Source organism: Beta vulgaris, chromosome 6 (genome assembly GCF_026745355.1).
Source record: "Beta vulgaris subsp. vulgaris cultivar EL10 chromosome 6, EL10.2, whole genome shotgun sequence".
Taxonomy (NCBI): domain Eukaryota; kingdom Viridiplantae; phylum Streptophyta; class Magnoliopsida; order Caryophyllales; family Amaranthaceae; genus Beta; species Beta vulgaris.
Genome location: NC_079207.1, coordinates 56,604,438 through 56,625,142, shown reverse-complemented (window position 1 = coordinate 56,625,142; position 20,705 = coordinate 56,604,438). Strand labels below are relative to the sequence as shown.

General features: G+C 36.9%; 1 pseudogene; it reads right to left on the bottom strand.

Moving 5' to 3' along the window:
- Window positions 1-7,005: 7,005 nt before the first annotated feature.
- On the bottom strand, window positions 7,006-20,212 carry LOC130591862 (leucoanthocyanidin dioxygenase-like; annotated as a pseudogene).
- Window positions 20,213-20,705: the final 493 nt, after the last annotated feature.

The window sequence follows — 20,705 nt, the reverse complement described above, 5'->3', positions numbered from 1 at the left end:
TAATGGAATCGAAAGCCCAAAAGTAATAAAAAGGGAAAGGATATTTGATGACTAAAGTCCTAATAAGCCCATCTTGTTAGTCATCAAAGTTTTAATTATTGAAATTCCTTTTCCTAAGCCCAATAGGATTAGCCTATTTAAATATCCTAAAAACCCAAATATTTTGCCCTACATTCTATTTTCTCTCTCCTCCCTTGCACGTACTTCGATTTCTCTCTCCTCACTCGACATTTTCTCTCTCCTCTCTTCTTTGTGCGTGATTCATATTTTTCTCTCAAAAATCGTTTCTTCTTCGCTAAGTAACGTTTCTTGTTGAACAAGAAACGTCACGAATAATTTCTTGAAGCCAAAACCTGCTGCCGCCGTCCTTGCTGCTGTCAGCCGGCGCCTTTCCTCCTCTTATTTTGGTTGTTTTTCTTTACTTCTCCTTTAAGATTCCATTAAAGTCCTAATTTTTATTGTTATTTTATTACTATTTACATGATTAGATTTGAGTTATTATTATTATGAAGAAATTTTTTCGGTTTCATATGTATAAAAGAAAAAAATTTCAGATTTATTATTTTTAGTTTTAATCATGAAAGATATGGTTTTTAGGGTTTTAAATCACTAGAAACGTATATTTAAAGTATGAATATGAATTTTGATTGGAATACGATTTTTATATGCATTTAAAATATTTTCAGAAGTTTAGAAAATTTTATAGATGCTGGAAATTCAGAAAGTTAGTATTTTAAGGTTTTTAATGATTTTTAATCACTAGAATAGTTTACTATACTAGGGATTAAAAATAACGAGAGTTTAAATTATAAAAACGATTTTTAAAGTTTAAAAAGGTTTGGGCGTTTTAAAGTTGCTGTATTTTTTTAGTTCAAGTATTTACTTGATTATTTTATTGTTGTAGGCGGAGAATTTATAGTAGGGGACTTTTAGACATAAAAGTGGCCTACCGTTGCGTTTATACAAGGTACGTACATAGTCTACGTGCTATATGGTTAGAAACATGCTTAGGGATGTTTTTATTTTTGTAGTATCATGTATAGGACCTTGTTGTTCATATATATGATTTACTGAGATTGCTTTACATGTTACTTGCTGTGTGCTACATGTAAACTAAGAATATGTATAAGTAAGATTGTTTGTATGGAAGTTTGATGCAAGCAGATAAGTTTAGTTTGGTATTAATTCGTGAGTGAATTAATGTAAGTAATTGGAATCTGTGTTACATAGATTCTTTGAAGTTATTTATTTATCTTATAAGAACCGTGGATCTTATTTGGTAATTTTGAGTTATTCCTATATAAAGGTACAGTTTACTGTTGGCTAGGTTCAACAGACAAGTTAGCAAAGAATAAAAGAAGTTAAAAGAGTCTGATGATAAGTTGTGAACTTGTTAATTCTAAGTTAAAAAGGAGTTTTGTGATCTTATGTGATTATTAGTTATATATGTTGTGTGCTTGGTTGGTGTCAACACAAGTATAAAATGAATGCAACGTAAAGTGAAACGAGATAGGTTATAGACTTTAGACTGGTGCACGTCTAGAGTTGGACACTAAGGGTTGGGATACATAGTCCGCCGTGATATGTATTTTCCTAGGATTGGATTGATCACCTTTCCTTTTAGCTCAAAGGTTCCTCGATATCGCAGGTCAATTGGAATATGTGGTAGCTCCCATATCTCCTACTTCAGTATAGACAACTCGTCCCATAACTATTCCATTTAAAAGAAGAAATAAAGTTTAGAGTCTAGTTCAGTAAGAGTCATCTGCAGTTTGTTATATGCTTAGTTATGTTGTAGTATCATGTTTAGGATTATTTATGCCTGATATGTAGTACTCAGCTTTGCTGATTACGTCCTTGTCTGTGTTTTGATCATGGCTTTGCCTATTGATCCTGTGGTGATCCTTCGGGGGAGCAGAGTCAAGAAAGCATTGACATTACAGGTTCGAAGATGCATACCATTGGGGAATCTGGAAAGGAGAGTAGACCTGGCAAAGTTGGTCCTGATCCGAAAATCCGGCCCAAAATATCCGATCCGTGGTCCGATCTGGGTCCGAACGAGACGGTCCGAACTTTGATCCGAATCCGAAACGGTCCGAATCCCGATCCGAAACAATCTTGATCCGAAACTCAGCCGAAATCCGAATGATCCGATATAATCTTACCCGATCCGAAACCGATCCGACCCGATCTAAAACTGATCCGACCCGAAGGCAAACCGATTCGAAATTATTGGTTTCGATTAGGCTTTGATCCGAAATACCCGAAACTTACCCGTTTTTTATATAAAAAAAATATCATTGGCATAAGTATTTCATTCATTCCACCATAGTTCGATTCCGATCCGAAATAATAGTCCGAATGATGACCCAATCCGAAACGATCCTATCCTGTCCGATCCCGGCCCGAATATAACTTGATCCGAAAACAGTCCGATCTGAATTGGTCCGGTCCGATTCCGATCCGAAATAATAGTCCGAACGATGACCCAATCCGAAACGGTCCGATCCGGTCCGATCCCAGTCCGAATGTAACTTGATCCGAAAACGGTCCGATCTGAATTGGTCCGGTCCGAATCCGATCCGATTGGTCCGATTGCCAGGTCTAATGGAGAGGCTTTTGTGACATTAGTAGTATTTAAGTTGTTTCTAGGAATTTATATTTTCAGACTTTAGCTTTAAGTTGGTGTGTTCCAGTTCAAACATTGTTTGGTTTTTATTTCATAAGTTAATAAAGTTGATTTTATTTTAGTAGTTGTTTTCCGCTGCAAAATTCTGAGTAAGCCGAAACGTTTTCACACGGGCGATAATGCTTGGGTAATTCTCTAGATTTGTTATAAAAGTATTTTCTAGAAAGAGAGAATTATCGGGGTGTTACAGTTCATTTAGTTTAGTTCAATTCAGTTCAGTTCAATTGCAATTCGTTCAGTTCAGTCCAGTTTAGTTGCAACCAATTCATTCCTAATTTATTATTATCATTATTATTATTCAGGTTAATTTAATTCAGTTCAGTTCAGTTTAGTTGCAATCATTTCAGTTCATTTCAGTTATGTTCAGTTGCAAGAGAATAGACCCTTAGTCGTAGGTTTTGATTTATAATTTAGACAATTTATTTTAGAGTTGCAGGATAGATAATTTTCACAACTTTTTATATTTCTTAACTATCACTCCAGTATAGTATATTATTCTTAAATATTATAGTAGTATACAATAATTATCTTTACGTGTTATTTGTCTACATTAATAATGTGAGGGTAGCAATCAGTTCGAGTTGGGTTAGTTTCAAGTTCACCTGATTTCTATTTCGGGCCACTTACCCATAACCCACACCTGACTTGATTCTAATTTTAGGTAAAAAAAATTAGAATTTGAACCTGCCTTTTCGGTTTCAAGTGACCCAAAACCAACCCAAAATTATTTGACTTTAAATTTAATCATTGCAATAACTCAATACATTGAGTGAGTCATTAATTCAAATGCCAACTTAATAAAATTTAGAAGATTCGAGAAACGGGGTTGGTCAAATACATATTAATAAACATAAAATAGGTTATAAAAATTACAAAAGTCAGGTTAATTTCAGGTTGACCCGACTTGAATTTGACCCCACTTCTAAATAAGATTATTCAGGTTGTTTTGAGGTTCAAAAATTCAACCAAAACCTAACTCATTATATTTTCAGGTCGGGTTGGGCCGAACCCAATTTTTATTTCAGGTTGAAAATTTTAACCCAAACCCGAAATTTTCAGGTTCGATTCAAGTCGGGTTATCATATTGGGTCAACTAATTTTGACAATCCTAATGAAAAGATTATATCATGAAATATAAATTTACAATTTATAATCTTTCAATTTTAAATGTAGTCATTCCAATAATTTTGGAAAAAAAAAACTATTTAAGAAATAAAAAAATTCATGTGCATTATGCACGGGTCCAGATAATCTTAATGTAAATTATTTCTCAAATAGTCAAGATGTAAATTATTTCTCAAGTCAATAGTAACAAATTTTAAAAACCATCTAATCTTTTATTTCTCATTTATATCTTTCTTCAATTATTTCAATAGTTAGTCGTTGTGTATGATCACTTCATGATTCTAATGTAAATATCACAAAATATTAAATTTCTAAATTGAAGTATTTTGGGTTTCATTTTTTTCTTAGACATATGTTATTAATATTAATTATCAGCACATATTTTGCTAACCCACAAATGAAAACCATGCTATCCAATGGGGATAGACATTTTTTTGATATGTAACAATATTGTTATGAACAATTAAATTCACTGTAAGAAAATTTACGTGAGCTTAAAGCGAGTTTGAGACAAGTATATGGATAATAATAACAATAATACTGATTATTATAGATAATTTATATTTTATTAAAATGCATCGCACGGGTTGTAAGCCAATTTTAGACTATTCTCAATACAATATCATAAAATTTTAGATAACAAGCCCATTTAGTTCTTTTGTTTAAAGTTAAACCCATTATTTTAATCTATTCTCAATACAAGAACATAATATCGTGCAGGATATTCTATATTCATTTCTTAGGTATATATTAGAAGAAAAATTTATACATTGAAATATATATTTCATTTATATTGTATTTATATATTACAATATAAATGAAATTTATTTTATATTTGATAAGACGAGTTACAGGTTATTTTTCTAATAAACTGAATTGAAAAATATATTTTCTCTTTAATTTTTTTTAATTTACATTTACTATACAGGGTAAATTATAATGTCACTACTTTATGTAGGGCTTGCAAAAGCTAGCTCAATATGACATACGACCCGAACCTAACCTAAAATAAGCAAATTAGGGTTGGAATTTTGACTGATTTATTAACCCATTGATTAAACAGGTTAGGTTGAGGTTGACATTTTCGACTCGAAATTGGCATGCTTTGACTTTATTAACTTACATATATATAGAAAATTCTCGAAAAATATATAGATAAATCTAAAATTTGGTTTATAAAAGTAAATATTGCTAAGGTAGGTCATAATTATTACGGTTTTTTCACCATATACCCCTGATAAATTTTATTTTGCTTAATAAACCCCTTCAACTTTCCAAATTCACCATATATCTTCCACTTTTCAAAAAATACACCCACTTATCCTTTTGACTGACGGTGTTAGACTTTCGTTAGTCATTAGGCTCTAATCCTCCCCTAACCCCTAATTAACTAACCTAAATCAAACCCTTCCGTTAGTGCATTTTGCACGGGGGTGGTGGGGAGGGGGACTACAAGGGTGAGGGGTGGGGGTTAGGGTTAAGGTATTAGGGTTAGAGTTAGGGTTAGGGTCAGTGGTAGATTTAGATTAGTTATGATTAGGGGTAGATTTAGGTTAGTTAATTAGGATTAGAGGGGGAATTAAGGATTAATGACTAACGAAGATTAACGTCGTTAGTCATTAAGGGTAAGCGGATGTATTTTTTTCAAAAGCGAGGGGTATATGGTGAATTTGAAAAGTTGAAAGGATTTATGGTGCAAAAAAAAATAATTACCATGGGTATATGGTGAAAAAAACCGTAATTATTATAAGAAATCTTAAACATGCATACTTTCAACAGTGAACTTTCTCATATATATTTTAAGAAAATAATTAATTTTTTATATGATAATAATTATGCTTAAATGGGTTAAACGGGTAATTCATTTATTAAATAGGTCGGGTCAGGGTTGAGTATTTCAACCTATTTATTAAATTTTTAGTGAACCCGAACGCGAATTCGATCGAACCCGAATTGATTGCCAGCCTAACTTGGTTTCCTACTCTACTTTTATGTTTACACTATTACATATTTATAAATATATACACCATGATTTCAAGGGAAGTATTATATAATTTTAAATTTCTAATAATATAATATATTGTCGTATTAAGAGTTATCAATAAAAAGGGTTCGGAAAACATTAATAGTTGATAAAGAACGTGGAAAATCATATGTTACCATAAATGTACAGTACAAAGACGTAGTTCAAAATGTTTTAAAATACTCTTATTATTATTGTTATTTAATAATTCATTTGTGATGTTCATCTACTTCGTTGAGTTGCAGGGTTTTTTCCGCGTTTCCTCTTAAACAAACGCGACATGCAAACTTGCAGTCTTTTACCATATATAACATAATATATACACATATCATCTTTGATATACAAAATTCTATCAAAAAATAAACTTCCCGTGCATTTTTGCACGGGTGGAAAACTAGTAATAAATCTAATATTTATGAAAAAAAGAAATCTGATTTGTTGCAACTTGTCAAAGTAAATCAACCCCCATCACACAAAGTGACCAATTTCATATTTTCACCGCATTGATCGATGTCTTCCCTGATTGATAGTCATCGAAAATGTTTTTGGTATAATCCAAGAGAGAAACCCTTTGATAAAGTTGAGGATGATAAGCAGTAATAAGTTCATCCAAAGGTACAATTTTATTATCTCTATCGCTATCCCAGAGAGAGTATCAAATTGTTTTCACTTTTCAGTGAGGTCGTGTCAACAGAGCCATCTAATTATGTGTTCAAAGTGAACCACAACAAGCTTATTTATTTGTGAAAAAGTTATTATAAGTATGTATTTAGGTAGATTGACAATTTCTAATACAACACAACATGATTAAAACTGACATGACACGACAAAAGACATAGTTATTGAGAGACACAAAAATTACCTTAAAAACTTGAGCGCAAACTCAATGCAAACACGACCTGTTTCAACAATTGGCCATATTATGTAATTATCCTTTATTTTTATATACAGTTTTGATAAATATTGTGAACATTATGAACTTCATTGATCCAAGTCCAAACACGAACATAAACCCAAATTGCCAGCTCTACCTAATGCTAGGATGGTTTCATGTTGGGGTTTTCTTTTTCGGGTCGGTCAATCCTTTAAAAGGTCTTATATATGCGTGCAAATGCATTATAAAAATAGCGTCAAAGTGATAAAATTGCTCCTAAGACTACTGATTGAATTACTGATCGAGCATGACTTGTGAATTAGAATTCGTACTTACCTCCATTGCATCACCAAGGTTGATAATATATAGCAATATATCATCAGGAATGACAGCTACCATGAACCATTGTTCATCTTTTAGGACTTGGAGTCCTTCCTCATTTTGCAAGACTAGGTGTCATTGCTGCATTAATTTCTTTTTTTTTCCCATATTCATTTGCAACTCTTTCTTCATCCACGTTCAACGAGTGAATCATCAACGTGAAGAGAACATCATAAATGTTTCTTAACCTCATTGCGTATTCATGCATCACCTTCCTAGCGCAAGTTAATACACGAGATTGATTAGCAAAGAGTTCAGTCACTAACTAAATATGAAATCTCTAATAGATAAACTGAAAATTTTAAATTCTCGTTCCAATATCAATATAGTGATATATAACTAGTAAATCAATTTCATTGGGAAAAATAGTTTCAATCTAATAAAGACTGGGTGAGAAGAACATGACTTAACTCAACTACTCAAGTGCATGAAATGATGCGTACAAGGTATTTGCACCTAATTAGTGGTCAACCGTACCCTCAGTCAAACAAAAGGAGTATTCTTATAAATGTTGCTTTAAAATTTTTCGTTAGCCTAATTAATATCACAGTCCTCTTTGATAAATAAAAAGTATGAATAATTGTTAGGGATAATATTTTAGGAAGTTGCTATTTGTATGCATTGTATTATAGTTAGTTTCCTATTTTACTGTAACCTATATATATTGTGTGAATATGCAATGAGAAAGGCAAGCTTTTACCCTAATTCTACATGGTATCAGAGCCTACCTAATTTTTTTTCTCTCTTCATCTTTTCTGGCCGCCGTGATGGGGGATGATGGTGCTCGTTCCACCCCTCCACCGCCACCGCCACCCCTTGTCAATATTAACTCGCCGTTTTACCTAGGCACTGGTGACCGCCCAGGGGACTTTATAACCCCGACTCGGTTACGTCATGATAATTACGATGATTGGTCCTCCGACATTCAGATGGCCCTCGAGGCACGTCGGAAATTTGTGTTTCTCGACGGCACGATCACTGCTGCTGTCCCTCCCTACACCACCGCAGATTGGACGACGGTCAACGCTATGTTGATCTCCTGGCTCATGAATACCATAGACCCTGAGGTAAAAGTACTTTATCGAAATTTAGGGAGGCATCTCAACTTTGGACTCATTTAAGAACTCGCTTCGCTTTAGTTAATGGACCACGAATTCATCAGTTAAAATCATCTATTGCTCGCCTTGAACAAACTAAATCTATGACTGTCTCCACTTATTATGGGAAGTTAAATTGTTTATGGGAAGAACTTCAAAAACATGAACCTTTAATTCAATGCTCGTGCTGTATTACTTGCTCGGCTGGAGTGCTTCACTCCCAACGTCGTGAAACTCAAAAATTGCATGACTTTCTCATGGGCTTGTACTCTGATTACTATGGGGCTCTTCGCACCATGATTCTTTCCACCGAACCTTTGCCATCTCTCGACCGAGCTTACCAACTCGTGTCGCAGGATGAGAGGGTTCGTCTCTCGCGTGGGGTGAATAATGCGTCGCCTCAAGAGGCTGTTGGTTTCGCTATTAATGCTAGCCGTGGGCGTGGGCGGACGGATCGGGCTGCCGATCGTCTCGTCTGCTCGCATTGTCATAAGGTTGGCCATGAGGTGGCCAAGTGTTGGTCTTTAGTTCCATGTCCGCATTGTAAGAAGCATGGTCATGCTGCTGAAACTTGTTATGAGATCGTTGGTTATCCGGATAAGCAGGATTCTAGTAAAGGAGGGTCTCGGCCTCCCGGGGGCTTTCGTGGCCGTGGCATGGTTAAGGCCAATGCCACGCTCCCTGCTGATTCATCATCTTCCATCACGCCGGGTTCTTCCTCTTCCCCGCTCTTCTCTGCCGAGCAATGGAAGGCTCTTGCGGGTCTTTTTGGTAGTTCTAAGGTTCCTGAGGATTGTTTGAATGGTACGTTCTCTTCTGACTCTTGGATTATTGACACTGGGGCCTCTCATCATGTTACGGGTGAGAAATCTTGGTTATATGATTTGGTTGATATACCTTCTTGTCCTGTGGGTCTGCCTAACGGTGCTACTGTTCTCGCCACTCAAACTGGTTCAGTTCGTCTATCTGCCACTATTATTCTTCATGATGTGTTATATGTGCCTACTTTCAGTTGCAATTTACTTTCGGTTTCACAATTATCTCATGATATGAATTGTATTGTACAATTTAACTCTTCTATTGTGTGCTATACAGGACCATATGAGGGAGCAGATTGGAACGGGACGTAGACGGAATGGACTATATTATTTTTGTGGCGAAGATTCGGCTCTGCAAATTTCGACAAACGCGGTTTCTTCTGATTTGGAGTTGTGGCATAGGCGTTTGGGTCATCCATCTGAAAAAGTCGTAAAGTTGCTTCCTCTTCTTTGTGGTCATAAGGGTAGTTTAAATAAAGCATGTGAAATTTGTTTTCGTGCTAAGCATCCTAGGGATAGATTTCCTTTAAGCGAAAATAAGGCTAGTCGAATTTTTGAAAAGATTCATTGTGATTTGTGGGGTCCTTATCGTCATGCATCGTCCTGTGGTGCACGATATTTTTTGACTATTGTTGATGATTATTCCCGTGCTGTATGGGTTTATTTAATGGATGATAAAACAGAGGTTTTTCGTATGTTTATGGTTTTTGTGGCTATGGTTGAGCGTCAGTTTTCTCAAACTATCAAACTAGTTCAGAGTGATAATGGTACGGAGTTCAATTATTTGCATGACTATTTTTTTGCCTTCGGTTTTATTTTCCAAACCTCTTGTGTTGCCACACCACAACAAAATGGGAGGGTTGAGCGAAAACATCAACATATTTTGAATGTTGGGAGGGCTTTGCGATTTCATGCTAATCTGCCTATTTATTTATGGGGGGAGAGTGTTCTTGCTGCTGCACCTTATTAACCGTACCCCTTCTCCTATGCTTCAAAACAAATCTCCCTTTGAAATTCTTCATAATTATTCTCCTGCATATGAGGCTATTCGTGTTTTCGGTTGTCTTTGTTTCGCTCATAATCACAAAACTAAGGGGGATAAGTTTGCAAGCCGTAGTCGAAAATGTCTGTTTGTGGGGTATCCTTTTGGTAAAAAGGGGTGGAAATTATTTGATCTGGATACAAAGGAGTTTTTGTCTCGGGATGTGAAGTTTTTTGAGGATGTTTATCCTTTTAGTACTCCGGAAGATGTTAATATTGTGCCTCATGATATTGTGCCCATGGATAATGCTCCTATTGATTTCGATTTTGATGATTTTGTGCCTATCCTTACTGATCCATCCACCTCACAAAATTTTTCTACCCCTGCCCACTCATCGCAGCCCACAAATTCTCCCAGCTCCACACAAAATTCGTCCCACAGCCCATCTATTCCCTCTCCTGGGCCTGCGTCTGATCCGCGCGCGGTCCAGCCATCTTCTTCCTCAACTGGGCCGGATTCCCGTCCTTCCCAGCCCACTATTACCTCCCTTGCCCAGCCCTCTGCCGAATTAAATACCTCTCCTCCTTTGGTCCAGCCATCTGCCGAGCTGAACCCATTAGCATCTTCGTCTGATCTGGGCCGTGGCAAGCGGGCTAAACACCCCTCGGTTTTGTTGAAAGATTTTGTGACTCACACTGTCGTTGCTTCTAGTCCATCTCCGTCTGCTCCGTCTCCTTCATCTCCTTCAGGTACCCCCTATCCTATAGCTCACTATGTAAATTGTGCAAACTTTTCTGTGAATTATCGAAAATTTCTTGCTGCTATTGTTTCTGGCACTGACCCCAGGTCTTTCAAGGAGGCTATGCGCGATCCTGGTTGGAAAGCTTCTATGCATGATGAGATACGTGCTTTAGAAGAAAATGGTACTTGGACTCTGCAAGAATTGCCGCCTGGCAAGCGGGCTTTGGGTAGTCAATGGGTTTATCGCACCAAGTACTTGTCTACTGGTGAGGTCGAACGATTGAAATCAAGATTGGTTGTTTTGGGTAATCATCAGGAAGCTGGTGTTGACTACACTGAGACTTTTGCTCCTGTTGCTAAGATGACTATTGTTCGTGCATTTCTTGCCATTGCTGCCTCTAAAAACTGGGAGCTTCATCAGATGGATGTTCATAATGCCTTCCTTCATGGTGATCTCAATGAAGAAGTGTATATGAAGCTTCCTCCCGGTTTCGAGTGTTCCAATCCTCGTTTGGTCTGTCGTCTTCGCAAGTCTCTCTATGGTCTTAAACAGGCGCCCCGTTGTTGGTTTGCTAAGTTAGTTTCGGCTTTGACAGGGTATGATTTTCTGCAATCCTACTCTGATTATTCTCTCTTCACTTACACTTGTGGTCTCACTCAGATAAATGTGTTGGTCTATGTTGATGATTTGATTATTTCTGGTAATGATTCCGCTGCTCTCACCACTTTCAAATCTTATCTGAGTGCATGTTTTAAGATGAAGGATCTGGGTTCTCTTAAACACTTTCTTGGCATTGAGGTTGCTCGCAGTTCCGCTGGTTTGTTTTTATGCCAACGGAAGTATACTCTTGATATCATATCTGAGGTTGGTTTGTTGGGTGCTAAGCCGTGTGGCTCTCCTATTGAACAAAATCATCGTCTAGCTCATGCCACAGGCCCACCTTTAGTTGATGCCGCTGCTTACCGTCGTCTTGTTGGCCGCTTGATTTACTTGGCCGTTATTCGGCCTGATCTTGCCTATTCTGTTCATGTCTTATCCCAGTTCATGCAAGATCCTCTTCAGGAACATTGGGATGCTGCCCTTCGAGTGGTTCGTTATTTAAAGGGCTCGCCTGGCCAAGGTCTCTTACTTCGTTCTGATAGTGAGCTTTCTCTTCAGGGATGGTGTGACTCTGATTGGGCTGCTTGTCCTGTTACTCGTCGTTCTTTAACAGGCTGGATTGTGTTCTTGGGCAACTCTCCTGTTTCTTGGAAGACCATGAAACAACATACTGTTTCCCGCTCCTCTGCCGAAGCGGAATATCGTTCCATGGCCGCTATTACATGTGAGTTGAAATGGTTGAAGGGCTTGTTACTTAGCTTGGGAGTTCATCATCCCAAAGCTATTCCTTTGTTCTGTGACAGTCAATCTGCTCTTCATTTGGCGCACAACCCTGTGTTTCATGAGCGCACCAAGCACATTGAGGTTGACTGTCATTTCGTCCGTGACGCCATTCTTGATGGTCTCATTAGCCCTTCCTACGTGTCTACTAAGGCTCAATTGGCCGACATTTTCACCAAGGCTCTCGGCAAGTCACAGTTTGATCTTCTTTTGTCCAAGTTGGGCATTTTCGAGCCCTCCAATGCTCCAACTTGAGGGAGGGTGTTAGGGATAATATTTTAGGAAGTTGCTATTTGTATGCATTGTATTATAGTTAGTTTCCTATTTTACTATAGCCTATATATATTGTGTGAATATGCAATGAGAAAGGCAAGCTTTTACCCTAATTCTACAATAATTGATGTAGCTTTGCACCACAATCTTCCTGTGTTCGTTTTTGTTTGTTCCAAGCATTCCTTTTGTTTGGTCCATTACATTGGCTATTTATACATGTGTATAAATGTTCAAGACATCAGCTTCTTATTACTTAAATTATACGTAATTATAAATATAGTTATAAGCTAAATATGTGCTTTAAAAACCGTAAACTCCTCTATTGGATAAGATTTCAAAGCGTATTACTAGTTGGAACCACCTTCATCTATCAAAATCAGCAAAGTTGATTATTATTAACTTCATCCTCATCGGTGCAATCATGGACCTACTGGGAATTTTCCGAATTCCCACTACCATAACTAACAAAATTGACAGCATGCTAGCAGTGTTTTTTTTAAAAGATACTCAAGGAAGAGGAATTCACTGGAAAAAACGTGATATCATTCACAGTACTCAAGGTCAAGGCGGACTCGACATTCGTAATATAGGGGTTTTTAACAAGGCTCTATTGATGAAGAAGGCATGACGCATCAAAAGAGATCCGCTTTTGCTCCTCTCAAAGGTCTACCAACAATCTGGACTTTCTATAACCTCCTTGGCTCGTCGACACACACAGCCTTCCTGGGGACGAAAGGGTATTATACTGGCAGAGGATTTACTTAATAAGTATACAAACTGGAAGGTGGGAGATGGAAGCAGAATAGGGGTTACTACTCACCTGTGGATGCACGGCTGTCGCCCAATTTTTCGCGATTCTACACCGTTATCTGATGCCCGCAACTTAAAGGTGGGTGATCTTATGCTTGGCAATCACCAGGGATGGAACATTAGAAAGATCAATAACTTATTTGAACCGCACAGTGCACGTCAAATACAAGCTATTGAATTACCTGGGCATCTGAATCAAAAGGACGAGGAGTTCTGGCCTTTTACCAAATCAGGTAACTACACCACAAAATCGGGGTATGCAATCTTACTCCAACAGCAAAACGATATAAGGAGCATGACATCTGCCATGGATACAAATTTTTTTCGTATCCTTTAGGGATTGCGCATCATGCCAAAATGGAAACTCTTTCTCTGGAAATTGTGGCACAATGGTATTGCCACAACCCACAACTTATACAATCGTCAGATTGGGACCTCAAGCGAATGTCCAATTTGCTTGGCTGAAATAGAGGATACTCGGCACCTATTCAGATGGTGCCCACTGGCTATTGAGATTTGGGATCGTGTGAGTTTGGGGGTTCAATCGCCTACTGGGTCTAACTTGTGTTTTCGTGATTGGCTAAGTCATTGGTTAATTTTTTTCTCTAAAGAGGATATTCAGCCTTCTATACTTCCGAAGTTTGTGGGAGCTTTGTGGTCAATCTGGAAGTCCCGAAATGACCAGGTATTTCGGACCCATCGGCCAACGTTTCAGTCGCTTGTCATCCAACTACAAGAGAGTGATAAGCAACATGACATTTTCTTAGCTCAAACTCACGATCCTACTCGAAATCCCGCGACCCTAATACCCTGCTGGGATTTTGCTATGTTCAATTGAGGCAGCGACTCTCTGCAGCACGACCTTTAACTGTTCAAATTAATGGGTCTTGGGATAGACGAACCAATGCGGGAGGAGTCGCCTGAGCTACTACCTTTGACCCTGATTTCATACAAGCGCAACAGGGCAGGTTTTGTTTTGCTCTCTCAGTGCTAGCTACTGAAGCTACGGCATGTCTCAACTCATTGCTCTGGGCGAAGTCTATAGGACAACTCAACATTAGAATCTTAACAGATTCATCTGTTCTCGTTCAACTTCTTCAAGCGGAGAATCATCAAGACATATCGCTCAAATAGACAATTCTACGGATTCGAACACTGGGTAAAACCTTCACATCCTGTCAATTGCTAAAGGTTTCCAGGCTACAGGTTTCGATGGCAAATCAACTGGCCCAATGGTGTCGGAAGAACCGTAGGGGCGTTGGTTAGACAATTCCGTTTTATTTCTCTTTTTTGCTTTGTTTATTATTCTGTATGGTTTTCAGTTGTAAAAAAAAAAAACCGTAAAATGTCAATGTAACAAACAAATAGAGACGACAGAGAAAGTATATTACTTGAGGTGAAGTGGCCTCTCAGGCCAATATTTCAGGTGACGACGATCTTCTGGATAAAGTGTGAGACTTTTCCCCTGTTGGATTAGTGACTAATTCGAGTTGATAGTAGTTGATAGCCATTGTTTGCACCTTTTGGTAACATTGCATATTTTTGCTTCTCTTCCATGGGAAGTGCAAAAAATTGCCTTGATATTTCCTTTGTCTCCTCAAGTAGGGAGTTTATGAGCTGCCACGATGAACTTAACCAAGAAAGAGCATCAAAATCAATTATTTAAAACGCATCAAATTACCTAGATATATGATCGAGTGAGGGACACAAGAAGTGCATCACAAGGACTCTTTTCAAAAATAAAATAAAAAAGGTACAATAATATTACATATCCGTCACGTGGTACCTTCCTCTTGCAAATGTAATTTTATCTTCCGTGTCAACTTTTGCATAAGACCACTTACCAAGACAATGCTGGAGATTTAGAGTATTAGATATATTGGTTTCATGTCACGTAGTTTTGAGTTGCAATGATTATGGTGGCGTGACTCGAATCAATATGAGTTATAGAGTTCATTAATGTATTTACTACATTGCTGAAGGAGCGTTCGCTCGGTTTTAGAGCAAGCGATCAAATTTGGCAGGGATTTAAAGAACGCGAAAAACCGATAAAATTGTGCTAGGTGCGCCGGCTCCTGCCTGGAGCGCCCGCTCCAGAGAGGAGCGCCATCTCCTCCTCTACGCTGGCTCATTTTCGTGTCTCTTCGCTCGATTTATGACGGTTATTTGTCATATAATACCAAATGTTCATGTGTTTCAAAGGACGATTATTCATTATCCTATACATGATTATGAAAGAAACAAGTGAGCTTTTGTGCCTATAAACTGACGTATCTGTGTCAGTTCTGTTCTTTCATGTGTGATTAGTTCCTCGTTGTTGCATTGATCTTGACTTTGACTTGGTACTCCTTGATATTTGATAGTACATAGATTTTGATATGATTGAGGCGTTTCATTTGATGATCTTAGCTCCAGATTTATTATTGTTTTCATATTATCCTTCCTTTGAGCCCCGCTGAGCCTTTTCTGACTTTCTTTGATTGTTACCTATATTACAAGCCATTAGCCTCATTTGATTCTTGTCCCAAGCCTAGCTTGGGGGAGCGAGTATTAGTTTTGGTTTGGTTTGTATTGAATTGAAGTGCTCTATTTGTGGTTAGAAGAATGAAAAATATGTTTAGTGAGCTTGGAAATTTAAATGAAAGTTTGTAAAAAAAGAAACACAAAAAAGGTGAAAAATGAAATGAAAAAAAGAAGTGAAAAAGAGTTGTGAATAAAGTGAAATAAAAAGGGTTATGATTGCAATTCTTGAGTAAAAAAGGTTGTTAATTATATTTGGAGATTGTTGGTTGTTGCACGGAGTTGTGATATATCTTGGTCATGCTTTCAGTTATATTATGCTCCCCCGTCTTGGTTTTTCCACCACAATTCCCAAATTATTTCCATACCTTGAACCTCAGCCCCATTACAACCATTAAAAGTCCTCTTGATCATTATGTATTGTATTGTTGAGTATTAAGTGAGTCAAAAAGTCAAAGTTAAAGAGTATTTGCTTCATCCGAGTGGACTGATTTAGGTTGAGAGTCATTATGTATCCCTTAAACACATGAGAGATTTGAGTGCACATAACTATAGTGAGGTCTGTCATGTTTGGTTAAATCCAGTTTGGGAGAGATGGTTTGTGGTATGATTGGAGAGTCGATTGCGACACATGATATGCTATGCGGCTTTGTTCGAGATTGTTTCGATGCTTGGTTTATGTAGTGATTATATCTCTCGTGTTCTCAATTGAGTGTTAAGCCCTGTTGTAGTCTTACATTGTAAATTATCCAACTTTTCCTATGTCTATGTCTTATTGCTTGAGGACAAGCAATGGTTTAGCTTGGGGGAGTTTGATAAGTCATATTTATATATAGTTTTTAGGTGCATTTAGGTTGCATTTTAGAGCATTTAGTTTCATATTTAGGTTCATTATTGCATTATATTCTTAAGTTATGATTTTCTACTCCTATTCGGTATGTTTTCTTGTTTTTGATGTATTTCAGGCATTGATAATATATTTGGAGTATGATTAGCTATACTTGAGGATTAGAAGCACGTGGAAAGAAGCTACAATGAATAAGGATCGTATGGATATGTCATAGTACGAGTTCGAACAAAAACGAAGCGGAAAATCATTAGAAGAAATGTGAAAAAGAGTCACGTCTACTCTTCTGATCATAACTTCTGGTGTACTTCTTAAAATCTAGTAATTCCGACAGATTTGGAAACTAGACTTGAATAGCTTTCCAACGATAGGTGGCACGCCCCGGGGAGACTTCTGGTCAAGGAGTTATGCTTTCCGGAAGATTGCACTGTTTCTGCTGGAATCTGCCACGCGTACGCGCGGATCACTAATCCGCCCATTTATGATTTAATTAAGACTTTTCTTATCTTGTAAATTACTTTTCTAGTCATATTAGGTTATTGAATATTATTTATATTAGAGTTTTGATTCTTTTTCTCTTTCCTCCTCTCCCTTTCACATTATTTTCTTATTCTAGGTTTTAGTTTTCTCTCCTTTTTTTCTCTCTAGTTTTTGGTTGTAAACCCTAGTCTTTATTCTTCCTTATTAATTCATGATTTCTTTTAGTTTCTTTCATTGATTTCTTTTATTATATATGTTTTCTTTTATAGTTTTAGATTTCATTATTAATTTCATGATAGAGTAGTTTTTATATCTAGGGTTTTGGGAATCCATGTTTATATGCTATGATTTGATTGATATTTATTTGTGGTTTGATTAGTTATTGATTTCTCTAATTGATTAGTGTTTTATTGTTAATCTTGCAAACTGATCAATTGTTTGATTAAATATTGCTAATATCGAGTCATAGATCGAGAGATAGTACTCTTTAGAGGCTTACCTACAATTAGCAAATCTGATTATGTTGAGCGACCGTACTAGCATATGTTGATTTGAGAGCATTAGTGCCTGACCAAGGATTAACCTGTGCTCTAGATATCTGATTCATTGAACCATTGATGATATTTTGATAGATTATAGTTATAAACATGGTGAACCATTGCCCTAGATCTTTTTAGTTTGATTTTCGTAGTTTGATTAGTTTAGAACTTTAATTCAAATATTTGTGATCTTGTTTAGTTTCTCGGTACCTTATAATCTAGATAAAACGACCATCTCTTTGTGGATTCGACCCTACTTACCCTACTACATTGTTAGAAGGTTTTGCAGGAATTATTTTTGACGGGTGTACGACAACCTATCAGATTCCCTCTTTTGATCCATAGTATAGAGAAGTGTAGAACATGCATGTTAACAAAGATAACTAGAAAATCTTTTCCCAACAACGTGGAAAAGGATACTTCATTGCTTGATTTGGTGCATAGTGATTTATGTGATTTCTATAGCACCCCTTCCTTAGGGAACAAGATATACATGATAACATTTATTGATGCTTATTCTCGATTTTGTTATGTATACTTGTTGTTACTAAGGATGAAGCCCTTGATAAGTTTAAGATCTATAAGAATGAAGTTGAATTACAACTAAATGGACAAATGTTAAAACGGTTTAGAATCGATAAAGGTGGTGAGTTCTATGATCCAAGTTATTTTCAATCTATGGGAATCATACATGAAACAACCGCAACTTATACACCACAACAATATGGTATAATGGAAAGAAAGAATAGAACTTTGCAAGAAATGGTAAATTCTATATTATCCTATTCAGGTTTAAGTGATGGTTTTTGGGGAGAAGCTATTTAACAGCTTGTCACATTTTAAACCGAGTTCCAATGAAAAAGAACGAGGTTACCCCATATGAACTTTGGTATAAAAGAAAACCAAACTAGAGTTATCTCAAAGTTTGGGGATGCAGGGCAATTGTAAAAGTACTGGAACCCAAACGTAAAAAGTTGGGTGAAAGGGGAGTTGAGTGCATCTTTATAGGGTACGCTCTTCATAGCAAATCCTATAGGTTCTATGTTATAGAATAAAATGACGTTTGGTCAATTCATAGTATTGTGGAGTCAAGAGATGCAATTTTTGATGAAAATAGATATTCATCAATTCCTCGACCAAAGGATATTACTCCTCATACCAATATTGATCAAGGAGTTGAAATTGATCAATTCCAAATTGATCAAGAAGTTGATGAACAAACTCTTGATGAGAATGTTGCATCAACTTTATCACAACCTAGGAGAAGTAAAAGGGTGAGAAAAGAGAAATCTTTCGGCCCGGATTTTATGTATATTGGTTGAAGGATCAAAGTTCCATAGTGACTAAGTTTCCATATATATTTAATGTGGAAGAGGATCCTTTAACTTTAATGAGGCTATGAGGTCTCAAGATGCCCTTTTTGGAAAGAGGCAATTGATGATGAGATGGATTCCATCATGGGAAATAACACTTGGGTTCTAGCTGATTTACCTCCTAAGTGTAAACCAATTGGGTGTAAATGGATTTTCAAAAAGAAAATGAAAGTGGATGGGACTATTGATAAGTTCAAAGCCCGTCTTGTGCTCAAGGTTTTTCACAAAAACGGGTATTGATTATTTGATACATATGCACCAGTTGCTAGAATCTCCACTATAAGGTTATTAATAGCTCTTGCGGCTATTCATAAGCTTGTGATCCATCAAATGGATGTTAGACGACGTTCTTGAATGGAGAACTAGAGAAGAGGTTTACATGCGACAACCGAAAGGGTTTGTCGTGAAAGATCAAGAGCACAAGGTATGCAAGTTAATTAGATCTTTGTATGGGCTAAAACAAGCGCCAAAGAAATGGCATCAAAAGTTTGATGAGGTTGTGTTATCTAATGGTTTCAAGTTGAATAATTCAGACAAGTGTGTGTATAACAAATTTGATGACAACGGTAATGGTGTCATGATTTGCTTATATGTAGATGACATGTTGATTTTTGGAACGGATTTGTCATAAGTTGAATGGACAAAATTATTTTCTTCAAAATTTTCCATGAAAGATTTAGGAGAAGCGGATGTCATCTTAGGTATAAGAATTAAGAGAGACAATGGAAAATTGATCTTGTCACAATCTCATTACATAGAGAAAGTGCTCAAGAAGTTTAATGTTAGTAATTGTTCTCTTGTTTCAACTCCCATGGACCCAAGTGAAAATTATTTGCCAAATGATGGTAATGCCGTATCTCAACTTGAGTATGCGAGGGTTATAGGATTTTTGATGTATGCTATGACGAGTACTAGGCCGGATATCGCATTTGCGGTAGGGAAATTAAGTAGATATACTAGTAATCCTAGTATGGAACATTGGCAAGCTATTCGTCGAGTATTAAAGTATTTGAGGAAAACCATGGATTATGGTTTGTCCTATAGTGGATATCCTTCAGTTTTAGAAGGGTATTCGGATGCAAGTTGGATCTCTAATAGAGAAGATCATTTCTCCACAAGTGGATGGGTATTCCTCCTTGGTGGAGGTGCTATATCTTGGGCTTCCAAGAAACAAACTTGATTGCGGATTCTTCAATGACATCGGAGTTTATAGCTCTGTCATCGGCAAGCAAAGAAGCCGAGTGGTTAAGGAATCTCATGTTTGAGATACCTTTGTTGCCAAAACAGATTTCACCTATTGTTATACATTGTGATAGTGATGCAGCATTGGCAAGGGCTTATAGTCAAGTTTACAATGGTAAATCAAGGCACATCGGTGTGAGACATAGTTATGTCCAAGGATTGATCAAATATAGTGCTATTACAATTGACTATGTAAGGATCGGACTACGTATAATCTAACAGATTGCTTTACTAAGGCTTTAGCTAGAGATACGGTAAAGAGGATGTCAATCGGTTTAGGATTGGTGCATATTGAAAATCACAAGTAGGGAAATCTTAACTTAACGCCCAATAAGACGTTGGGTCTTGAGTTCAATAAGATTAATTTCCTTATTTGATGATTAAAAGAACTAATATAATCATCTAAGGTAAAGTTCTTTAAATCTGTGATGATTTAAGAGGTTGTATAATCTTAATAGGTCTCTTGACATTATGCTTTATCACAGGAGCATGTTTCTTCTAAGAGATCTA